Here is a 25,511-nt window from a genome sequence, read left to right on the forward strand (position 1 = left end):
CATTTGTGCTGAAACAACATCCAGGAGGTGGGACTCCCTAAGCATACACAAAGACCATCAATGGAACTGTTCCTTGAGGATTGGCTATCTACAGTGATATTAGAGGGAAATACCTCAAAATGGTTCACAGTGGAATGAGCCCACAGGGTCCCTGGGAAATCGACAACTCTTGGAACCCCACCAAGGGCCATAATTGCCAGAATTTTAAATTATTACAACAGAGATAAGGCAAAGGGTAAGGGAGATGGGCCATGGCAAGTGGAGGGAGCAACTGTCACATCTACAGTGGCAAAGAGAAACTTTCCAGGCAGTTAAAAGACATCTGAATAGCCTAGACATTAAATATGCCTTGTTTTTCCACGCCAGGCTCTGGGTTACTCTGCAGGGTGAAACATACTCCTTCACCACCCTGGAGGAGACGTGGGAGTGGCTGGAGCAGCGGAATATCTGGCACCTACAAGGGAAAGGGTAGCAACATGGGTAGCAACATCGGCACTGGGGTGGCAGGAATGCAAACTGCGCTGCAAACCAAGAAAAGGATACTCTTGGTCCCAGCCAAGGACCAATCGGAATCCAAATGGGCAAACTTGGTGGTGGTCCAGAGACAGCAAAGCCAGGAAGCCAGCACCAGGTATGAAGCCCTTCGAGCAGCATAGAAGACTGTGGCAAGAAAAGCTTGGACTCGGGGGCAGGGAGGAGGAGTCATCCCCACCGGTGGTGACACCAATGACCTTGGGGGAAATTATTTGAGACAATAATAGGCCGCCTAGTGTAGACTTCTTACCTCCCCTATGATGAGTCACTACGAATCATAGGGATGGAACTGAGACAGAATAATCACTTACCATCGGATCTAATCCTGATAGCGCTTAGTGAAAGACACAGGGCTTTGATGGTTGTGTGCACATGCTATGTATTGCAGGGGCAATTGACGAACAGTGAACTGGGGTGGCGCCAGCTTCAAGGCTGTGGCACGGTAAGACAGGGAGGGTTGGGAGTAGGAAAACAGTTGAATCGTTTGAAATGCGATTAGTTTAAGGGGAACACCAATGGGGGACACTGAGCTTAAATATAGGTGAACGTATGGATCTAATGTACATTCACTAACGAGAATGGCTGTGCACTCTCTTAAATTGTTGTCTTGGAATGTCAATGGTCTGGGCCACAAAATTAAAAGGTAGTAGTATTGAAAGCCCTAGTGAGATACTTGACAGATGTGGTATTCCTACAAGAGACGCACATGAATGTTAATAATGCATCAGCATTAGGACGAGGCAAATATAAGTTGGTTAGCTATGCAGGATTCACTACAGGCTCTAGGGGGGTGGCAATACTAGTTAAAATATCTCAAGTGCTCAAAGATACAAAAGTCTGGACGGATGCCTTGGGACGGTATACAGTGGCGTCACACAAATCCCCTAAAACCTGAATGGCTAAATACGGTCATACAATTATATTTTACAGAAAATACTGACTTTGTGGACAACACAGTCACCCTGTGGGAGGCCTGCAAAGCCACTGTAAGGAGAGAGATCATTTCAGGGGCGGTAGGAGATTAAAGACAACAGGAGTTGGACTGTTTCGGAAAAGGAACACTGACTTTTGGAGGTCACACACGCCGAAACCCCAACAGAAAAGCTCACTCAATGACAAGGCAGGTAAGATTCTAGCATGGCTTGAGGCTAGGGATGCAGACAGAACACACATTAGTGAACTTCTTGTCCCCACCGAAGAGAGGGTCACAGGAAGCGAAGATATAGCGAGGTAATGGCAAAGTACATGCTAAACATTTACTCTGGGAAAATAGCCGCCCAGGGGTCAGATCTCTCGGACTATATACAGGACTGCCCATAGGAAGCAGGAGGGCCAGAAAGTGCAAGAGTTGGAAGCAGGCCTGACTGTGAGTGAGATACGAACTGCGCTCTCACAGCTGCAGGCTGGGAAAGCCCCAAGTCTATATGGCCTCCCAGTGGAGCTCATGAGGAAATGTCTGCCTAAATTGCGGCCCTGCTACATAAGTTACTTGTGGAGGCCCACCGGAATGGGGAACTCCCAAAAGACTTAAGAATGGCAACAGTGATACCAATACTCAAACCAGGTAAACCAGTGGACAAATGGGACTCTTACATGTCTATCTCCCTACTAGGTAGAGACACCAAAATCCTTGTCAAGGCCCTGGCCAATAAGCTGAGGGGAGTAATATTGGACTTGGTCTACCCAGACCCCTGCTCAATCTTGTTAGACATCATAATAATATAACAGCATCAAAAGGGGTGGAGGTGCTATTGTTCTGTGGTCTCCCTCGAAGCCCACAAGGTCTTTGATTTGGTGGTTTGGCCCTTCCTGTTCGCAATCTAGGAGAAAATGGAATTCAGGCTGACATTCTTAGCCCGCGTACACCTATTATTTAATAATCCTAGAGCGAGGCTCAAAGTAAATGGGATTCTCTCCCCAGACTTCCTGATATGGAGAGGAACAAGACAGGCTGTCCTCTATTGCTGGTGCTGCTTGCATTGGCAATGGAACTGCTCGCAAAATGGGTGCAGATTGATGCCCAGATAGAAGGTTGGAGATGGACCCTCCATAGGAAGCCCGCATTATGGTATAGGAGGATGATGTTCTGCTGTTTTCTGTGAATCCTGATGAAAGCCTACTGAAAGGAAGTTGAATATTTGAGAGATATGGGAGATACTACAGGCTGAAAATAAATTGGGAGAAGTCGCTGATATTCCCAATGGGGGCATAGTAGGCAAGTCTACGACTTTTCATGCTACTAAGGGTCAAACAATGGCACTTTAAATATTTGGGACTGTGGAACTCCAGAGGGGAGAAAGCCCACTACGATGATAATCTAGTCCTGCTAATCCGAAGGCTGGAGATAGACATCAAACATTGAAGAGCGCTGCCACTCTCCTTGATGGGAAGAGCGTCAATATTTAAAATGATTGCCCTATGTAGACTCACTTATGTACTCCAAAACAACCCATACGGCATACCCAAGTCATTTTTTTTTCAGGCCATAAATGCATTATTAAGAACACTACCCGGGGAGGGCAACCCACAGAGAATAGCGCTATCCAGCACTCTACATATGAGGAGGGGAGCATTGCACTCCCGAATGTACAAAAATATTACGAGGCAGCACATGTTAGCACAGTTAATGAGTGGGAATATGCACAATTGAAAGGCTCGGCTTTCCGACTTCATTTGGAGGTACTGGGGAGAAGGGGAATATACATGTACTAAATATATGGAGATTACCCACAGAAGCCCTATTGGCAACAAGAATGGTGCTTACTACCTGGCATGCACTGATCAGATAAATGAGTTGGCATAGGCAGCTCAGACCACAAACCCCTCCATGGATGGACACAAAGCTAGTTGCAGAACCAAGAATGTCAGGGTATTCGAAATGGGATGACATTCTTATCACCACCCTAGCCAAGGTGTGGGACATGAATGGTGTGGTCCCCTTTGAGCATCTTAGGACAGAATACAACATGCTGACCTCCAAAGCATTTAAGTACCTCCAACTGCGCATGTGCTGAAAACGGCAGTGCCGCTAGATGAAGAAACTATGGAGACCTCTCCCCTGGAGAAGAGACCGGATGCTCATGTGTCCACTAGGGCGATATCCCTCCGATATCAGACGTTACAGAGAAACACTCAAAGAGACCGAGAGCACCTAAAAATTAGATGGCAGGGCAATGTAGGAGAAATAGTGGATGAGGACTGGGGGAAGCATTACAATTCCCAGAAAGTTGTGGCAATGAACGCACGTTAAAGCCTGATACAACTTAATATCACATCAAGTATAATATAATAGAGTCTGTCTATGCCTATGTCTGTGCAAAATATTGAAAGCTGCTGAGAAGAGGTTCCTACGGGAATGTGGATAGAGAGGCACTTTCATCCACATATTGTAGAACTATCCACAAGTCCCAAACTTTTACGATGGGCATTGTACAAAGATTGGAAGGAGACATGGGGACACATATGGAACTCGGCATACCGCTGGTGCTGTTGGGGATTTGGAGTAAGACATGCTTCCTCCTACAAGAAACTCCTTACTAACCTGGGCTTTCTTCTGGCCAAATGAGAACTAGCGCTTAAAAAATAGGGCTCCACAAAGGTACTGGAAGTATGAGACTGAGATTGTGAAATTAATATTTACTATGCACAATAAAAGATGATGTATAAAGGGAGAGGTTGTCCCATAAAATGTAGTACAATATGGGATGGATGGGTGGGAGAGGATTAACCATGTACAAAAGCCACAGAAGACCCGGAGGGAATGTGTGACATGGACCCTGGCCCTACCCAGACAACTAAAAAGTGCATAAAGACAAATGCTGGATGCAGCTCGATCTGTGCAGCAGCTACCGCCATTATGGAGAACGATATGAAGGGAGATGGTAACTCCAGAGGGCGGGGGTGGGTCGGTGGAGATAAAGGTTAACAACTCTAAAGAGACTGTCAGTTTGATCATGATGTTCTGAAAAATCAATAAAATACTATTAAAAAAACATAATGATGCCATTCAAATAAAATGCAGATTTCTCCAAACCAGCTGCAAGACTAATCACTCCAACCTTCTGAAAAAGCTGCACTGACTCTCAATAACTCACTAACACAAATTCTGAATAATTTTCTTTGGGCCATACAGCTCTGCACCTTAAAGCATTTTAATAGGTCACCTCATCCCCAAAACAATGTGAGACTGCACTTCACCTGTCTTTACACAGCATACCCTCACATCCTCCGAGATAGCACACACACACTATTTCAGAAAACTACAGGAAATAATACGTTTTGGTTCTGCATTTTGTAGGTTTTCTTTCCAAATGCATCTCAGTCACCTTTAGGTGTAAGTGTTATGTTGTTCAGTAACAATCTCGAAAATACATAAATAATGGAAGATGATGAAGACATGCTAATAAACAGGTAAGGCAGTCCACTCTCACTAGATTCTGCGTTGATGAATATTGAAGAGAGTCCGACTGCCAGCCTAAATGATGGACCAGGATAAAGAGCAGTGGCGGCTCATCCGCTAAGGTGGAGGATTGTCGGCCCACTACTCTCCAGGCAGTGAAAAAAGGAGGAAAAAAAATCTTATTAACGTAACGTTATTATCATTTTCTTTTTTCTACTGCATTGGCTCCGTTTTTTCCCAGGCCAGGGCTGGGCCCGTGATGCCAGAGCACTGCAGAGGGAAGAGTGGTGGCACTCCAAGTGTCCATGACATTTTGACCGGCCCTCCGAGGCCGTCCAAACAGTCATGTGTATTTGCCATAGCCTCCATCCAGGCTGCATTACATCCTGGGTGGAGAACATGCCCCAGGCTCCCAAGCTTGGTCTGAGCGCCGAACTGCGGAGCTCAGACCAATTACACTGCTGCACTGAAGCTTGGCGATTGGTCAGCAGAGCTTGGGAGCCTGGGTGCCTCCTGCTTCCGTACTCCTGACAGGTAGAAGACAAGAAGATGAAGCGGATTGGAGGAGAGTCAGCTACAACACCGAATATAGTAAGGTAAATGTTTTGTTTTTAATTTATCTTTTTCATTTCCCCCACCTACCCCCGCAACCCCCCGCCCTCCCCGCCCCACCACCCGAGTCCGGTAGCAGCTGCTAATGAGAATGACAGTGAGCCCTGACCTGAGCAGACAGCTAGCAGGAGGGGCTCACACCGTTGTGATGCAGAAGATTTGAGACAATCCATGCCCAAGAGTCAAGGCGGCCAACTTCAGGAACGAAAAACTTCTGGAGGGTTAATCGGGTAGAACATCAAACAGAAGACAGGCCTCACGGATGGGAGACTGACACTCATGCATAGAGGTAAAAGTACTCCTTTCTGCAAGTAAAGGAACACAACTGGTGGTCATTTGTAACACCACCACCAGGTGGGTGGGGACCCTGGAGAGTAAAGCCTGGGGGATCTGTGCACAAAGCCGGATGTGCCTGCCTTCTCCTCAAACAATGACAATATACAAAACACATGCCCACCTTAGCCTTGGTGCATTAAACTGGGAGCCTCACTGGCGCTTCGTACATGACGTGGGGTCAAGCACCCACCAAATATTCCACAGGGATCTCCACATACCGTTCCATTAGACATTTATCACTCGTTCTTATGTGATGAATGAAACCCATTTTGTGCAATAGAAACCCTGCCCATAATACAAGCCTCCATGGAGAGCCTTAAAATTAAAATACTGTGTCAAAAGACAATAAGACAAAGGGGTGAACTAAGCAAGACGGAGAAAGATCATTCCAAGAAAGCGGCTTTCTCTCCTACCCTTCACTTCCCCCGTGCAACCCAATATTGTGTGACCATCCAGCTGTGGTTTGCTCAAACCCGCTGCAACAACATAAATCTCTCACTCACACCTTCAGTATTTTTTTATTTCAATTTTGGACAGAACGTTCACTGTTCATTTATTTTGAATGCTGAAGCAGCCTGGTAAAACACACTAAGAACTATGCTCCTTTTTAAAAAAAAAAAACATTTTAAATATTACGAGCTTCTTCAAACAAATATAACTGCAATAACACCATTACAAGTTTATTTTTTTCCTTTGGGGGAGGGGGGAGTGAACTGCTCGACGCCGTCGTTCTTTTTAATCATTCTGTAAAATCAAACTCAGTGCATTCTTTCGTCTCTGCTGCAACGAGTTAGTTTTGGCAGCCTTGACGAAGTAAATAAAATTTACCCAAGTTAGAAGTTCAAAGCGGCGATTTATGCTTCAGGTAATTCAAAATTAATTCTTAATCCACGAAACAGATTGGAAGATGCATCGGACATCCTACATACAGCCATGTGGCCGGAGTAAAGATGCGTTGCAGTGTGTGGCGCAGATCTTGCAGTCTCTGCCATGTTCACCTGAACTTCGTGGCCCCTAATGTAATTGGACAGTTCTGTTTGTGAAAGTGGCCTGTTCTGCCAAACGCTGAAGTCCTTTCCTTGACAGATAGATCACTTTTCCGTTGTGACTGTATTTTGAAGTGAGCTGACACACGATCAAGTTCTCTTTAATATCCTTCAGCAGAGCTGACAGTTGTCCAGCAGGGTCTTGTGCTGTATCCAACTGTCAACTATCACAATGCATTATGGGAATGTGCACAGAGGAAAATAACAGCGGGCGGGAAAGCTTCTAATGTCTTTTCTGCTTGCTTTGCTTAATATCAAACTTGCACTGGTATTAATAAGAATGAGCACAGTGGAGCACCCGGGGTCACGAGGCAAGATATATACTACTAACAGAGAACAATAACTCTGTCCGACTCCTTCTAAACCGTGGTATAGGGTGGGGAGTACACCGGCGGGTTGGTTAGACGGGCGCAAAATTCTAAGGGGCGCGACATTTTAAAAGAAATGATTGCTCCCCCTAACTCATGGACCTAACTAGTACTTCCTAAACTAACGGTCCATGGATTAGGGGGCGCAATACTTTATTTCTAAACTGTGCCCAGGTCGTTGGCAACCCACGCCACGCCGCTGTCACCATTACATTTTGAGATGAAAAGTGCTGACATTTTCGGGAAGGTATGAGAGGGGTCCATGTGCTTTCTGGTTAAAGTTATGCGATGTGGATGGTTTTCCTAAGCTTGGGTGCACTATTTGTAGATTGATGCTTGTAAAAACACCCAATACAAAAAACGAAGTAACTAGGGGGCATATTATCAAGAACGGCGTTAAAATTATCGCCGGTTTAGCGGCAGAAAACTGCTGCTAAAGCAGCGATAATGGGCTTGATAATATGCCCTGGAGACTTCCAATAGAAGCCCATGTTCACACCAGAACATGGACTTCTATTGGAATTGTCAAGGGCATATTATCAAGACCATTAACACCGTTTTAGCGGCAGGAACCGGCGATCATTTTTAACGCCGTTCTTGATAATAAGCCCCTAACTCTGATCTTGTGGGCTACTGTGCACACAAATTATTAGCAATTTGCCACCTATTCCCCCTCCCACAGACATATACTGCTGGCCATGTTTCTTAGTTAAATGGAGCCCCTCCAAAACGTGCATTTTTTAAATAAAGAAAATACATCCCCCATTCTCTAATTCAATATTCTATTTCTTTTCAATATTTCTAAGTAGCACAACGTCAGAAAAGTTCTTATTGGCGTTGTAGCAGAAAAAAATGGAACATAGTAAAAGTATCCAGCACCCGAGAGCTAACCACGTTAAGCAATCATGAGAGTATATCATAGGCAAAATATATGTTTTCTTAGCTCGCTGAAAGAGAAGCAGGTCACACATTATTATTAAGAGTAAGGGAAGTTTATTTCGGAGTTTGGGAGTTTGACATGAAAGCCTGACTTTGTTTCGCCTTTTAAAATTGGGCCTAGAAATTGCCAGTGGGGGTTGTAAGATGAACTAAAAAAAATACTGCGCAGGCATTTGAGCACAAGGCATAACACTTTAAAAGCCAACAGCCAATGCAGCTGTCACAGCTCTAGAGAATCAGTATTAAACTACAACCCCAATGTCTGGTTAGCCACCACATTTTGAAGGAGTTAAAGCGAGTAAGTTGCATTTATGGAAGACCAACTTCACAGTCAAGTAAATACTCAAAGTACAGCCCTGGGGCTGCTTGCATCCCTCTTGGCCTTTACTTGCCCCCCCCCCACATCCCCTCCCCTCGGTGAACAGCAGCACGAGCTGCTGTCTAGTTGCTGAGCACTAGTATTCAGAAAGAAATGGTAAATAAACGGGCAAGCATTTATTAAACTGCAAATAAATGCTTCCCCGTTTATTTTTATTTTTTTAAACCTCCTTACACAATCCCTGACCCACCCAGACCCACTAATGCCACCCTGCTGGCATAAGTGTGGCCCTCAGTCACACCACAGACCGTACTTTGTGGCCCTTGGGCAAATGTTTGCGAGTACCTTAACGTATGTATCCACAACTGATATAGTTTTCTTTTCTTATATTTGGCAGCTCTAACTTACAAAGTAGTATTTATATTTCAGTGTCACTAAACTCAAAACCTCCATGGTTTATTCATTCTGCCAGTTCATTGAGACCTTTGGATATGGTGGAACAGTTTTCCTGTGACCTATTGATTTATAGTATATGTTCCACATATGAGTGCAAATGTTGTATCCTGGATCTGAGTACCGAGGACAGTGTCATTATGTAGACGATAAGCAAGAGGATTGACAGTAAAGGCCACCAGTTCTCGCGGAATCAGGTAGAGATGCAAAATTTGCTTCAGAGTCTGATGTATGCAATTCTTCAATTAGCAATTATTTCTAGAGTGTTGATACAGGTACCACGGAATTGTCAACCTTCTGCCATGTCCTTAACTTGTGTCACAAGAACAGTAGGGACTAGCCATCTTTCTTCTTTACCAGACTGCATAATAGACTGGCCCAAGGATAACAGACCACACACCAAGCTTGCATAGGACTTACAGAATTCCCACCATCTTAAGTAAACATTAGCCAGTCCAATGCACTTTGCTGCTCACAATCTAATAAACTAGTCTAAACCAAGAGCCTGTGATGGGTGAAACTCAACTCCACCTTTACTATGCTTTTTTAAAGAGGAGTTAAGCCCAGACTACGCACCAGTGAATACATGATGCAAAAAGGCTCCTTAGAGTACAAACAATTCAATACTAATTCAGCTAGTTTGCCTCCAATGAACAATGCACAGAGCAATGTAACTCAGTTTGGTGCACCATCCAAATAACCTCTGCACTTCCAGAAGACCAGTAGTCAATTCCTCTTCACTGGCATCAGGGACTCCAACACAAGATTACTATGAATTGCCAAACTACTAATAGCAGGTTACCAAGGGGCTTGCTTCAATGTGGAGAGTTTCCCCATCCTTTACCCAACAACAGCATCTTCATACAACAAAGAAAGACTGTAAAAAGACTACCTAATCCATGAAATTATTCTTGAAAGTGTACCGTGAATGATTCAACCTTAATGCACCTGCCGTCCATCCAAACATCAGAGAATTACTTGAGCTCTTCAAATCCAAACTCACCTAAATTAATGTTAAATCACCTCCGATCTAGATTTACAGCTCCTCTGTTTACATCTCTTGCCAAACATTTTTCCATCATTGCTGCCCATTCCTCATTAAATCCCCCAGAGACCAAGGAATTGATAAGCCTACAAGCCGGAGACCAAAGATCTGATAAGCCTACCAAGCAAGACTTGAGCATCAAATTCACCTATGGGACTGTCTCAGCCTCCTTCTTCAAACAATCCATTCCTTGCCTTGCAAAAATCACAACTAACAAGATACATGCCTCTCTCTGCAGAGGTGTAGTGCCCAGCCCTCTGAAACTTGCCATCATAATCTGCCTCCTAAAAATGATTGCTGCCTGTAATACACAGTGAAACTGATGCCCAATCACCACCCTTGATTTCCAATAAAGATCATGCAAATAGCAGTGACAATGTATTTTGAGCAAAATTGGCTTCTTCTGAAGATCAGTCAGGATATAGCCGTCTCAGAGGCCATGAATAAGCACTAACCAAAATAAGGGAGGGCCTCCTTTGTTCCATGCATAAACAAAAGAAAAAAGTAGTCAACCAATACCAAGTCAACTTTCATATGTATGTAAATGACGTGGAAATGAGGACATTCCAAAAATTACCAAAATTACCTCCAGTTTGGACCATGTACTTCACTGGATGAAAAAGAGTAAGAACAGAGGGCAATATAGTATGCATGTAATGGTAACAGCTGAGCCTGGCTCCCTACAATTTGAGTGACCCCAAGTTCTGTAGTTCTGTAGTTCTGTAGTTCTGTAAAGGGCAGCTGTACGACCAGTTTTTGCATGTGCAAGCGGGTTTGCGACCCGTTTGCACATGCAAAAACCTACATGGTCAATGTACAAACACTATTTTGTGACTCGCAAAAAATTGCGACTCGCAAAATAGTGTTTTGCGACTCACTATTAGGAAGGGGCGGTCCCTCGTTATTAGGAAACTTTGAAACATAAATCCTGGACCTTCGACATTCCATTTTGACTGCAAGATGGAAGAATCTCCCTTGTGGTCAAGGAGTGACAACCCTGTTCAAACAGGCACCAACAGCATCTTTGCGAGTCTGCATTTTCGAGGCTCCCACTGGATCCCGAAGAATCTGTGACACAGGACACAGACTTCCAGACATCTCTGACACTGACCTGCGCTCCCAGCAAAGCTGAGACCTGTGGTGGACACGAGAGACGTGGAACCGGAACTCCTGGACATCCTGCATTTTTGCAACTGCACCTACTTCCCAAGGTATCTCGAAGTTGTGCATTGGGGTATTTGAAGCCCCTGCCCCGAGTACCTTTTGCACTGAAGCTCAGAGGCCTACACTCCAGGAGTGTCCCTTGGGCCTGTTTTGTGCATTTCCGCTCAAGGCCCCTTTGCGGTTCCTAGCCCGTTGGCTAGCGAGCCCCCACGAAGGGACATCTTTGATTTCTTGAGCTTTCCTGGTTGCTCCAGACATGCTTGCACTCCTCTCCAAAGGAGGAGTCCCTCAGACCTTGCTGGTCTGCACCAAAGCCAATCTCGACATCTTGCGGGGGTTGCTGTTCCCAAGGCTGTTAGATCCAATCCGAATTCTGACACTGCAGCACTCAACATCCTTTGTGGGACAGCTCGAATCCAGCTCCTGGTTGTCGTCGACGCCTCCTGGTCCTCATGGCTGAAGAGTCAAGCTTTACCTCTTTCACCTGAAATCACCCGACATCGGCTGACATCTTCTCCTTGCCATCCTGGTCACTGGCTAGTGACCCAGACTCCTCTGCTTTCAGGTTCTTCACATCTCCGATCCACCCTTGGATCCACCCGGACAATTTTCCTCTGGTCGCCTGCAGCATTTCTTCGCAGATGTCCATTTGAATCGACGACGAAACCCGACATCAAAAGACACCTCTACACCCGGCTTCCATGGGTGAGGTAACTCGAGTACTCCGGTGCTCCTATGGGTATTGACTGTGAGAAGTTAGCCCGGCATATGATGTCCACTAGTTCTAGTGGGCACCTTGCACCAGTCTAATCGACCCTTATTGATGGTCGTTGTAAAGTCAACCTTTTAGAAAGCTATCCTAGTGGTAGCATGAACCGGCAGTCTTCAGGCTAAGACTTCCGTAGGCAAGTTAAGCAAGTTGTTTTACCATATATAATCCCTTGAATACCAAATGAAAGGACACCACACAAGATATATATCAAGTATATATGTATTTAATCTAAACACAACCCCTCTGCACTCTTTATGAGGTCAGAGGTAAAAATACAATACAAGTCACACAGTTAATATACGATAAGTTGCACAGTATACGTTATGCCCTAGGGGCCTCACAAACCATATACTAAGAAAGTGGTATAAGTACCACGTGAGAATTAGAAAGCAGGCCTGGGGCCTGTGGAATCGCTGGGGCTATACTAAACAACCAAAGGTTAGGAAGTAGGAGGCCCACGGGAGACACGTGCAGTGTCTAAACACAGACGCGGGTTACCATTGACTTTCTATGGGAAACGAAGAAGTTACAAAGATGCAAATTAAGGACACTTCCGGATGGACTAGGATGGAACCCTTTTAAACTAGGACACTTCGAGAGTCAAGACCCACGGGAGCACCAGAGTACTCGTGTTACCTCACCCAGGGAAGCCGGGTGCATAGGTGTCTTTTCGTGTCGTGTTTCGTCGTCGTTTTCTATGGAGAGCTGCAAAGAAGTGCTGCAGGCGACCAGAGGAAAAGTGTCCGGGTGGATCCAAGGGTGGATCGGTGATTTGAAGAACCTGAAAGCAGAGGGGACAGAGTCTGGGTCAGTAGCCAGTGACCAGGAAGGTACCACGAGGGAACCAGGCGATGTTGGGTGCTTGAAGGTGAAGAAGGTGAGGTTGTCTCTTCAGCCACGAGGTCCAGGAGGCATTGACGATGACCAGGCGCTGGATTTGAGTTTCCCACAATGGATCTAGATGACTGCGGTGTTAGTATCCAGATTGGACCCAACAAGCCTTGGCAACCGCAACCCACGCAGGATGTCAAGATTGGCTCTGTTGCGAACCAGCAAGGTCTGTGGCACTTCTGCTTTTCAGAAAAGCTGGAGCAAGCCTGGAGCAACCAGGAAAGCAAAGTAAATTCAAGATGGCATCTTCAAGGGGCTTACTATCCAACGGGCAAGTAACCAGGAAGACACGTAGAGCTCAAATTCAAAGGCGGGTCCCATGTGACAGTTGTGGAGTGTGGGGGCCTGGGCTTCAGTGCAAATGGTGCTCTGGGCAGGGGCTTCTCATACCCCAATGCACAACTTACTGAGGCTTCAGGAAAAGAGTGCAGGTAGCAAAATGCAGGATGTCCAAGATGTCCGGTCCCACATCTCTCGTGTCCGCCACGGGTCTCAGCTTTGATGTGGATTGGGGTCAGAAAAAGTCTGGAAGTCAAGTTTTTGAGTGGCAGAGTCTTCGGGTTCCGACAGGAGCCTTGGAACTGCAGATAAGCGAAGTTGCTGTTGGTGCCTGTTTGCACAGGGTGGTCACTCCTTAACCACAAGGGAGATGTCTTCCGTCTTCCAATCAGAATGGAATGTCGAAGGTCCAAGATATGTCTTTCACAGATTCGTCTAGGATAATCTAAAGTCCCAGGGACATAGCTCCTATACTTATACTAAGGTTGGGGGCTGGATTACCTGACTAGGTCCCTCCTATGGGTGGACCTGAGAAGGGGGTGGTTACACCCCTTTCCCTTTGTCCAGTTTTTTGCCAGAGCTGGAGTGCCCCAGCAACTGGTTTGAACAGGGCTATGCATGGAGCACCTTGTGTGCCCCAGGCAGTGTCTGAAAAAGCATCTGCTGATGCAGCCCTCCCTGCCCCAATGCACAAAACCCTGTCTGGGCTGGACAGGAAACCTATTGTCCAGGCCTTCCCTGCCGGAGTTTCATCCAGCAGCAGGAGGTCAGACTAGTGTCTGTGGCAGCAGCATCCATTTTGTGATGCTGAGGCTCTGTTTAACTTTAACCGGGTAAAGCAGTAAGCTACATGTCTTTTCCCTCTAGACGGGTGGAATGCTACCCCCGCTGCCAGAATTGGCGGGGGGGTAGTATTTCAAAGTGTTTGACACCTTACACGACATGTTTTGATAAAGCCAAACCAAAGTTAGCATTAACCGCGAGGATTATAATGCACTTAATGCACTTAAGAGTATATGGTGTGGCTATATCATAGAATAGCTATAAGGAGACACTAGAGCTTTGACCTCAGGAAGATTGTATAGTTGTTTGTGAATGTTGCATTAGCCTTTGTGTGGATAGCGGATAGCGGAAGAAAAAAATACTTAGTTTTGTTTCCTACAAGTGAATATTTGGCTGTACAATGATGTATTGCTGGACTTGGCACATTTTAAATGTTGGGCCTGTGTTCACTCCCCTGTATCTACAACTTCTCCCCTGAGGCAAACCCTAAGAGTCAAGTGCTAACGGGGTACTTGGCTTAGTTGCTCAAAATCCATTGTAGGTTGGGCGCTGGGACATCGGTGTAAAAGCTCTCAACTCCCACTGTTGAGTCCAGTAACCCCTGCTTGCCAAGTGGCCCTCTGAAAGGGCTTCTGACACATTCCGTTCAAGGTGTCTTTGCGTTGAACAACACAAGAACAAGACCACCTTACCCATAAGAACTCTTGAAAGAGAGACAAGAAATATCCAGGCGGTAGATTTAGTAAGGCAAGTGCAATGCAACACTGTGCAAAAAATAACTAGATTGAACAAATAAAACTTGTGCATTGTTAAATTGACAAAGCGTTGCTTGTTTATGACGTGATTGCTCATGCCAACACAAAGATGTAATCATGTAACTTTAAATACAATGTAGTATTGCACAAAGCACGAAGGTTAGTGATCGGTCGCCAGAAGGATGTTTGCACTGGAGTGCTACTCTCATGTAAAATTTATATGGTCAACCACCCAAAGGTTAATTGAGTATTTTCACGATAAATATACATATTATAAGCTGAAAATCCGGCCCCAACGTTCACCAATTGTTGTCACCTGGTTGCTTTAGTTGTTAGCATCCCATGCTACACTAGACCGTGTTCATTTACATGACTTTAGTAGGTGGAGTTTGTGTTGACTGCTTTGATGTTTGCCTGGTTTCCATCCTGTAAAACCCATTCATTACCTGGTGATTTTATCAGAATACCATTTAGCGTCGGACTTGTATTGTAATTGTATTGTATTGTAATTGCATTTATATAGCGCTTACTACCCCTGACGAGGCATTGAAGCGCTTTTTCAGCTAGTAGCACGCTACTCCAGGACCCATAGAGGATTAGTGTTGAATTAGTATAGTGAAACATGTAAGTACATTTTAAGTGGTGGATAGGTTAGTCAGTTATTTGAATTTGGAATGATAGCAGAGGGATAGAGGAGGAAAAAGGTTTGTATTTATAAAGCGCTTGTTACCCCTGATGAACACTTTGGATGCAAAAATAATTTTGTGTGCAAAAAATTGATTGTTATTATTGCTCGTGTCACTTTGCGTTGTGCAAACTCCGGTGCAAAACTTTATTAAGCTGGGCCACAGTATTCAAATGCCAGGATGACAGTGGCATATATCCTTGCACGGACACTCCAATTGGATAGCAGACTATCTATCATGTTATACCTCTTTTAAACCTTCCTTATGCCCAATCCATATTTTCAATTTTACGTAGAGGAGGATAGTAAGCATACCTGGATATAACACTGTACATACACATATGTGGGTTTCGTTCAAACAAGAAAACATCTTAACATTGTCGGTGCCTATACTACTCGATTCAACTACAAGGAATGACATACCTGTGAACACAGATTTTCTGCAGGCACAGACATACACAGGATTCTTCTCCAAAGAAACTACCTCTTGGACCTGGAATCACCTGTAAAAAGTGAGCAATAAACAGATTATACTAGTGAATTGCCACGTCTGAAGTTTTTAAAGGGTAGTGTAGCAGCGCTAACCACTGATAAACACAATCATTTGACTTTTCCATAGTAAAAATTATTTTACCAACATTTAACAGCACACGACTGTGTGGGAGGGTGACACGAGTATGTGGTGTTTGTGTGAGATGTGCTGTTTAGTGTGAGGGTGGCGTGCATGTGAGGGAAAGAAACGTGTGTATATGTGACTGCATGTGTGACTGCGCGTGTGCGTGTGTGGGTGTGTTTGTGTACGCCTGTGTGTGTTTTGGGTATAGAGTGAAACACTTCCAAAGGGCAGTACTACGGAAACAAGTCATTTAGATATGATGTTCCCAGGAAATAGATGAAACAATGAAACAAAGACTGCTCCAAATTTTACAATAATGTGTGGAAAGGTTAAGAGCAAACCTTTTCAAGGGACCCATTCAGTGAAGCGATATACCCACATACACAACTGTTCAATTGCAGCAGGGGTGGGATCCATTTCTTATAAGAAGGTTTCAGTCGTGCAGAGGTGACCACTGTTGCCTTATGGGATGTAATAGAGCTTTTTGACAATGAAATTCACGCGCTAGTCCTTTCCCAAAAATACAATAACTACTGCTTTGTATGTTGCTTACTAGTAAAATCGTGTCGCTCTCTAAAAATTATTAGCTTCACCGAAGTCAGTGACCTCGCTGTAAAGGGTAAAAAATACAAAGTTAAATCCAGTAAGATTTGAAACTGTTACGTATAGTCTGTATGCAGATACCGCAGCAGGCTTGTCAAACTGAAGGGTGAAGTTTTCTGACTTGGCCACAGGAAAGGTTTTGCATCACCTCGTCCTATTCACTACATATTGAAGTCTTGTGGAATACGTGGATGCAGCAAATTATTTTCCCAGCTGTCAATCAGGGAGAGGAGGGAAATTCAATAGACACTATCCACACCCGCCACGTTCTTCTCTTACCCTTTTGCAGGGAGTGTTGCTCTGTGACTTCAAGCAGGGGATTTGATGTGCATGACTCTTCCTGAGCGGGTAAGATGCAACTGGTCAGTGGTGGATGTACTACATAACATCAAGACTAAGAATATCGAGATACAAGAACATCAGGAACAAAATATCGAAGACCAAAATATTAAAAGGTAAGTGCATATAGAGGACGTATAGATTTACTATGTTTACGTCCACATCTCCATACGTTAACGATGTATATTATCAAGAGACATACATATCCTTTATATTTGCGTACTTTGATATTATATCTTTGATAATAAGGTGCCGTCAGTGGCATGCTCGCTGCCATTAGCAGAATAATTCCCAATGTAACAAAGCCCTCCCGCCCCCCCTTTTTATTACTTTTTGGAGTGGTTTTTTTTCAAGTTTGAGAGTTTCAAACTTTGCTAAATTGGCAAAGTTTTGAAAAAATATGCAAAGTTGTGAAGTGCTAAGCTGTGTATTTTCACACACCACTAACTGATAGCCTAATAAACTATCTTCATAGTTCACCAGTATGTGCTATATACCCAGAGACTACAATGCTATGAGCAGACCTCATTGTGGATTTTGTTAGATTTTGTGTCTTCTGAGACCTATGGATTCCACCTCAGATTCTCATAGATGTAGGATGCGCATAAGGACATACAATGAGGCAGGTGATGGTGATAGCTCCTAAGCACCACTGGGCGGAAGGTGGCCGAACGAGACACTGGCTGCTTGGAGAGGCGGTTCTTTAAAGGACACAGGCCAGGGGCATAATGTGACAGAAGCTAAAGTTGGATTGGGCATATGAGACAAAAGTCACATCCTTTTTGAGAAATAGGACAGAATGGATTAGAGGTGCTGGCCCCATATTGGACTCTGGTAGGAGATAGAGAAGAGAGAGACAATATGAGGGGGCCAAGCTGGACACACACAGTTGGAAGAGTGGAGTTAAAGGGGCAGAGCACCACTGGTGAAGGTGTAGGAAAGAAGCAATAATTATGGAGAGAGGACACAGTGAGCTTTCCAGCTCCAAGCCAACATACCACATCTATGCATAACATGTGCTCCTCAGAGCATCACTCACTTTAGATAATGTACGGGTGCTTTTTCAAGATGGAAAGAAGCAATTTGCATGAAGGGTGTTAACCCATCATCATTACACTAAATCGAAATTTGCTAAATCTGCAGAAAAAATGAAGCAATACTTTGGCAAATCATGGATACCTGATGCATCCAGCTACTCCCTGGCCTGGATTTCATTTCTTGGAAGACCCCCCCATTAGTTTTCCCCTTGTGGTGCTAATGTGCCACCACATCAAAATGTAAAAATCACATTGTAACACCAAAAACCATACAATGACCCAAAGGTGACCATTTCTGACATTATTTAAAACTAAATTTCACATTCAAATCTCGTAATCGGCCTGAGTCTAATGTGTTTCTACTGCTCTAAAGAAAGGAGATCCTACCTAATCGTGGATACCTAACTAGCGGTGGTTGGAGCTCGGGAGACCCAAGCACAATTATTAAGCTTTTAGAGCCGCTCATCTTATCTCATTTTAATGGCTGTAAACTTGGGGCTTTCCTGCTTATATATGCTGGTACATATACTATAAAAAATAATGTGCTAGTATTATTTGTTACATCTAACAATGAGCTTTGCACATTTTACTACTACAAGGCCGTTCACAATACCAGACCCGCATATCTGAACAGCCGCCTCGCCTTCCACGCACCCAAAAGACACATTCGATCAGCCCAGCACTCACTGGCCACCGTCCCACGTATCAGCAAGACTAGAACTGGTGGAAAGTCCTTCTCCTATCTCGCAGCCAAAGTCTGGGACGCATTCCCCTCCACCTCCAGCAATCTCCCACATTGTCCCAGTTCAGGAAGGACCTCAATACCTGGCTTTTTGAGTGAACCCAGCATTCAACAGAGCCATCCCCCCTGCCCCCCAGCACCTTGAGACCTTCATGGGTGCGTAGTTGTCTTCACCAACCCCAATTGAACTAAATTGTGTTTGTTACATGATAGAAATCTGTAAACAATACTAATGTGAGCCACAATTTCTATCTAAACAAGCTTAGTTGATCAAAATTGACCTCTGTGACTCTACAAAGCGAATATTTATTTATTATTGAAAATCTGCATGTGTTATATTTAGCACTCTGAAGTGATCACATGCTCCTTGTTGTGCATAGTTTTATTAATAAAATACAAAGGCTACAGCAAATTTAAAAATATCCCTATGTATAGAATAACTTGCCATCTTGTTCCCTTTTCCTCATCGTGCTTACTTTTCTGACATATTTCTTTTGTTTCTCTCTGGCCTGCAGCATTGTACTGACCACACAAACAAACTACCTCTAAAGGTGGATCTCCCGTTCCAAAATACTGGAGCAGATACCATCCTCAACTGCCCTGAATGATGGCTTCTGTAGGCCAAGGCTTTGGCCCACGATAATTCAGAGGCCCTGGTCCCATGGCTCTGTAATAAAAGCCTAGATGTCAGACCTTTCAACCACGAGCTAACATGCCTGTTTGAACTAGTCTCGTGCCAACAGAAACACCTCAAAAACTGAACACATTTGTCTAGCTGTTGAACCGTAAATGGACTCTTTCAAACGGGCTTGCGAATAATCACCCACACATAAGCATGCAAATGAGTTTGCAGTTGAATATTGATGGCCGACATTCCCCCGACCCTTCCTGGTTGGCACCTTCCGAATAATGTCACTGTGCGTCGATTAGAGAGATAGCCAATTGGCTCATCAACGCGCAACCAATCACGAGGCGCTGGAGGGCCTGTACAGTCGACGTCTCGTGGGCGAAGCCGAGTGTGACCGCCTTTTTATTTGTTGATATGAAAATGTTAATTTGCAAGTATCGTTCAATCAGGAATACAATCGGGCTTTATGCCGCTGTATCTTTTCTGAGTAAGCTGGAAAGTTAGCTAAAATCACTCTCGAGGTTTCTGCTTAACACAAAAAATGCATTTTATTCTCTGGGGGTCTTTTCCGAGCAGGCCGTTTCAGCATGCACAGTGGTTTCATAGCATATTGTTCCGATTCCTGCGTGCACCCTTTACAAATCAAATGACATGAAAGGAAAAATAAGTAACATGGTAAAGACAGTAATGAGAACGCTTGAGCTAAAGTGCCTCTTGAAGAAATCGTAATAAATTCTCGGATTTCTAGTCTGCTGGCGCGCTTTCCATTTAGAATAAAATCAATGATCAATGTCTGCGTGGAGCCTGCATCGGGCCTACATGCCTCCGGAGCAGGGAAAAAAAACTCATAGACGAAAGATGACATTTAACGGGAAAAAAGCTGACATTGACTCCATCACTGTCATTGCTTCTGCCATAAAACAGCTTCAAATATTAAAACATTTTTCATCTCTGCTGCATTATTGGCACCAGAAATTGTTTTCTCTCTGTCTGATACTCACTTGAACTGCAGCAGGGCTCCCGGGAGACCAGAGATTGTTACCGAGGCCTCATAACATATTGGCAGTTGATGTGGTGCTGTTCATGTACACTTGCCACTCACAAAGGAGCCCCCCCCCTTCCGCCCGGCTCCAGGAGAGGATCCGACAGGAAAGCGACTCGGGTTTAAAGCTCTGGATGTGAGAGGCAGGCGGACGGCAGTATCTGAGGTGTATCTAAGGCTGTTTTGCATATTGGCGGGAAAGGTTTGCATATCACACCAAATTATAGAACCAGAGCCTCCTAACAATGGTCCTCTTTCTTTCTGTTACACGCATATTCCTGCTTTTAATCTGGAACAAATTCTGTGGTGACAGCTCCGAGGAGGGATTTCTGTACCACATCTGTGTTAAACTGATTCTTCTTTAGGAGATGTTATGTTATCCTGTTGCATTACCTTATGCTATGAGGATTTGTACAGCGCCCTTTATGTGTGTGGCACTGAAGGACATTTTAAATTTGGGGAGTACACCCTAAGGGGCCCATTATGATGGCGGGCGGATTGCCCCCGCCAGGCTGGCGATGGCCACCGCCAGCCTGGCGGGGGCAATCCGCCCGCCATCCACTCACGTTTTCCCCCCCGCCATATTAGTATGGCGGGGGGACCTCGGCGGACGGGAAGACCGTCCGCCGCTTTTCCGCCCCGGTCGCCTTGCGGCCGGGGCGGAAAAGGAATAATATGGTGGCGGTGTCTATCAGACACCGCCAGGCATATTATCATGGGCATTTTTCAATGCCTTTCCGTGGCGGCAATGCCGCCACGGAAAGGCATGCGGACTTCACTCTGGGGGCCCCCTGCGGGCCCCCAGAGTGAAGGAGAGTAGGGGGGTGCACACGTTTGCATAATCAAAGCGGCAGGCACCGCGCGGTGCCTGCCGCTTTGATTATGCAAATGTAAAAGTGCTTTTTAAGCATTGTGGCGGGCGGTGCTGAGAGCACCGCCCGCCACAATGCTTAACATGCAGGATGTGCCCGCCACTGTGGCGGGCACATCCTAATACCACCCCCCGGGACCCCCGCCCTCATGGCGGGCGGTCCTGCATACCGGCAGGATGGCGGGCGGACAAAGTCCGCCCGTCATCCTAATGACCCCCATGTCTAAACCAGAATATTGACGGCACAGAATAACGAACACAGAATATCAAATCCAAAACATTGACAGCTAAGTAAGTGTAGATTGTGTATACCTAACTCCACAAATATGTATCTCGACAATGCATATATATATATATATATATATATATATATATATATATATATATATATATATATATATATATATATATATATATCACCTACTGGCGGTCGCCAGTAGGTATATATAGTTAGGATTTTTTCCCTATGGGATTTTTGAAAATTCTATGTCTAATAACTTTGGCGTTTGTGGACGGAATTGGCTGAAATTTTCTGGAAAATGGAACATTTTGTTTCTGAGCAGCCCTTGGAAATTTGGGGGGGTTTCGTCAAGGGGGGGCCGAGAAAAAAGGGGGGTCCCAAAACGTGTTTTTAACATTGAGTTTTCCATAGGGCGGTTGGCCTCACTTTTAGCCCGAACGGCAGAATGGATTTCCATGAAACTTGGCAAAATTGTAGGGACTGGTAGCCCGATGTGCCTTTTCTAGGTCTCAATATATGTGCTCCAGTGGATTTTGAGAAATTAACGTTTAAAAAAAGATATATATCTGTAAGAGCGCTCCGGGCAGCGCTCCGGTCCGCGGACCTTAAGCGTACCGGAACTTCGCGTAGCTAAGCTGATTGGCTCTCCGGTGTCTGTCAACATTCTAAACAGTCCGGAGCGGCCGCCATCTTGTCTCTCGGTAGGATTGAGAGACAAGAGGAGGCCAAAACAAAGGCGAAAATGACCATAAGGGGGCATACTAGATCCTCCCTGACCCCCTAGGTTTAATGTGGAGGTTTTAAAAGGGCCCCGCGGGGCAAAAAAAACAAAAAATATTTTTTGTTTTTTTTGCGTGGGGAGCCCCCGGTCGGCGAACCGGGAAGCGTTCTGGGCAGCGTACTGCAATGAAAAATGAATGATAGACTTTTCAAATGCTGTATGTTAATTGATTGTTGTTTTTGTTGATTATTTTTTATTTTCTTTATTTTTTAAGCATTTTTTTTAATGTGATTGTGTTTCATAATTTATTAAACTTTCTAACATTTCATTGTCAGAAATTTCATAATTATCATGGAATATACATTGTAGTCTCTGAGGGTGTAAAATGTCCTCATTTGCAAGGAGGTTATCTACTGCTTGTACACATTGCAGTAGTTCATTGTCCCAAGTTTCATCGAAAAAATTCAATGTCAATTTGATCAATTGTATCAATCAATTCTTGGCTGCTCTCTTGCAGGTCCATTTCAAAAGAAACTTGGTTTTCGCCTTCCATTTTGCCTGAAATTTGGATTAAAAAAATATATATTAGTAGAGATAGGGCAATGTTGGGAATAATTTTAGATAGGTATTTTTTATCAGTGAATTTATCTTTGGGCAGTGTATAGTATCAGAGTGGAAGTAGGAATATAAAAAAGTGTATGTGATTTAACGTAAGTAAATTCATAATTATACAAGAGAAGCCTAACTACATCCATAACTATAACAGAGAAGTCTCTCTAAATCTATAACTACTACAGAGGGATAGTATATATCTATCAGAAAAAGTTTACCATATTAACTTATAGTGCACAATATACTTCAGTTTTAAAAATAAAAACTTACCTTTAGAAAGAAGTTGAAGGAATTAGTGAAAATACTATTGAAATGTACAGCAAGAAGTAGTAGTCAAAATGGCTGTGTTTTCTTCTCTTCCTTTATATATATTCAGGTATATAACCAATGAAATGTCAGGTAAAAAAAATAGAAAATGAAAGTAACATTTTCATTGGTTGTCAATTCCAACACTTCAGATGTGTTTTGTGAAGTAATTTACCTCAGGGTATTTAGAGAGGTCTACAGGCTAAATGACTAAATGGAATTCCAATCAAATTTGTGAAAATGGTAGGGATTGGTATGTAGTATGAGCTAATCTATATTTGGTGAAATTGTCTCCAGTGGCTTTTCTGTGAACTACTTTCCCACCTTTTTTGATGGTGCGCTTCCCAGAGAGCGACCCGGTACGCGAACCGGTGAGCGCCCCGGTTCGCGAACCTTAAGCGTTCCGGGAGTCCACCATTTTGTGTTTCGGTCGAATTAAGATACAAGATGGAGGGCAAATAATGTTCAGAATGGGTAGAAGGGGGCACGGTAGAGTTATCTTGACCCCCTAGGTTTTCTGAGGGTGGCTGAGGAGGCTTATATGTGCGAAAAAAAACATTTAAAAAAAAAATTTCGCGAGGTTAGCTCCCGGTTCGCGTACCGGGTAGCGCCCCAGGGAGCGTACTTTGTTGGAAATTAGTGAAAAATGTTAGAGTAAAATAATAATTGTGAGTGATCAGATGTAGGGTAGCTCTGAGAAGAGCTTTTGGGTTTATGGTACATTTAGGTACTTATAAGTAGGTACCAATGCACATTCTTAAAATCAGAGTGAAAACTCTGTTGCCCTCATCTGAGAAGTGAACTCCATCTCCTCTGTAGATATCTTGCATGTAGTAACGCAAGTTATTGTTGTACAGGGAGCCCATTCCATGGTCTCTCATGTAAGCTGAAACAGATTTGTTTACATGCTTCCTCGACTTCTCAATTTGTGGACAAAATTGGTTTGACCACCTCCATTTCTGTCTTTGGCATATATTTGAATATACCAAGGCAGTCTGAGGAAAAAGTGCCATTAATTGCTCAAAGGTGTCCTTTAAAAGCATTTCCAGACCTACACCAGTCAAAGTGCCCAAGTCATTACCTCCACAGTGCACAATTAACAGGTCAGGTTTGGGCAAATGCATAAAGGTTTTCACCAATGGTATCAATTGGTGACATTTTAATCCTCTGTGGCCAAACCACTTAATTTCCACATCTTGTAAATTGAGGTTAGGTAATTTCCTGTTTTCAACGTACCTTTGAGCCCAGTGAATATAACTATGTCCAACAATCCAGACAGAAAACATGGTGAGAGAAGGTTCTCCTGCAGTCAGATGAAGTGTGGCAATGAAATGGCAGTTGAAAAAATGAGAGTTTAAAATGAAAAAAACTGTGGAGTTTCTGTGTTCATGAAGCAGTAACAGTGATTGGTGGATTTTGATTGCTGAAAACAGAAAGTTAGGGTGCACGGATGTGTTCTTTGAAAGATGTATTTTGAATGGTCAATAAAAAATCATTAAATGAAAGAATGCACTGGATATGCAGGTGCACTGAGAGTTCAGAGTTCAATTGCAACAAAGTTGTGTGAACTTGCAAACACCAGAAGTCTTCCAAGAGGTGGTTGCCATGCAGAAAAGACAGAAAGGGCAGAGGGGGGAAGGGTTTTCATTTGAAAAAAAGTGAGGGAAGAGTTTTGATTGGGTGACATGAGAAATATGTGTGAAGAATTACAGCATTTCTGTGCTTTTGATAGCTGCAGACTCTGGAGTGCATACCTTTTGCTCTGCTGAAGACAAATTGGTGTGTTTCTGAGACTGTTTTCAAACTCAAAGTATTTGCTAAGGTGAGAAAATATTTCTTTAATTTAGAGAATAGTGTGCTTTAAGGAGAAAATTATGAATTATGTGGCGCAAATTGCTTGTAAATATGCTCCCACCTGTGCATGGAAAATTTAGATTTTGAATGTTTGTGTTACATAGCCATGTTAAAAGTGACCCAACCATGCAGGAAAGGCAATCAAAAAACGCTTTTATGTGTCTTAAGGACATTTTAAGTAATTTTCCCATGTGCAGTGTTTTGAAATTATGATTTGAAAATCGTTTTTGAGGTAAAGGAATTGTTTTTAAATTTATGACAAGGACATAATGGTGTATGCTTCTTTATAAGGCAATTGACTGTCCCTGACTTTTCTCTGTGGCGCAAATTGCTTGTAAATATGCTCCCACCTGTGCATGGTAAATTTAGATTTTAAATGTTTGTGTTACATAGCCATGTTAAAAGTGACCCAACCATGCTGGAAAGGCAATCAAAAAACGCTTTCATGTGTCTTAAGGACATTTTAAGTCATTTTCCCATGTGCAGTGTTTTGAAATTATGATTTGAAAATCGTTTTTG

The sequence above is a fragment of the Lissotriton helveticus genome, chromosome 12 (assembly GCF_964261635.1).
Source record: "Lissotriton helveticus chromosome 12, aLisHel1.1, whole genome shotgun sequence".
Taxonomy (NCBI): Eukaryota; Metazoa; Chordata; class Amphibia; order Caudata; family Salamandridae; genus Lissotriton; species Lissotriton helveticus.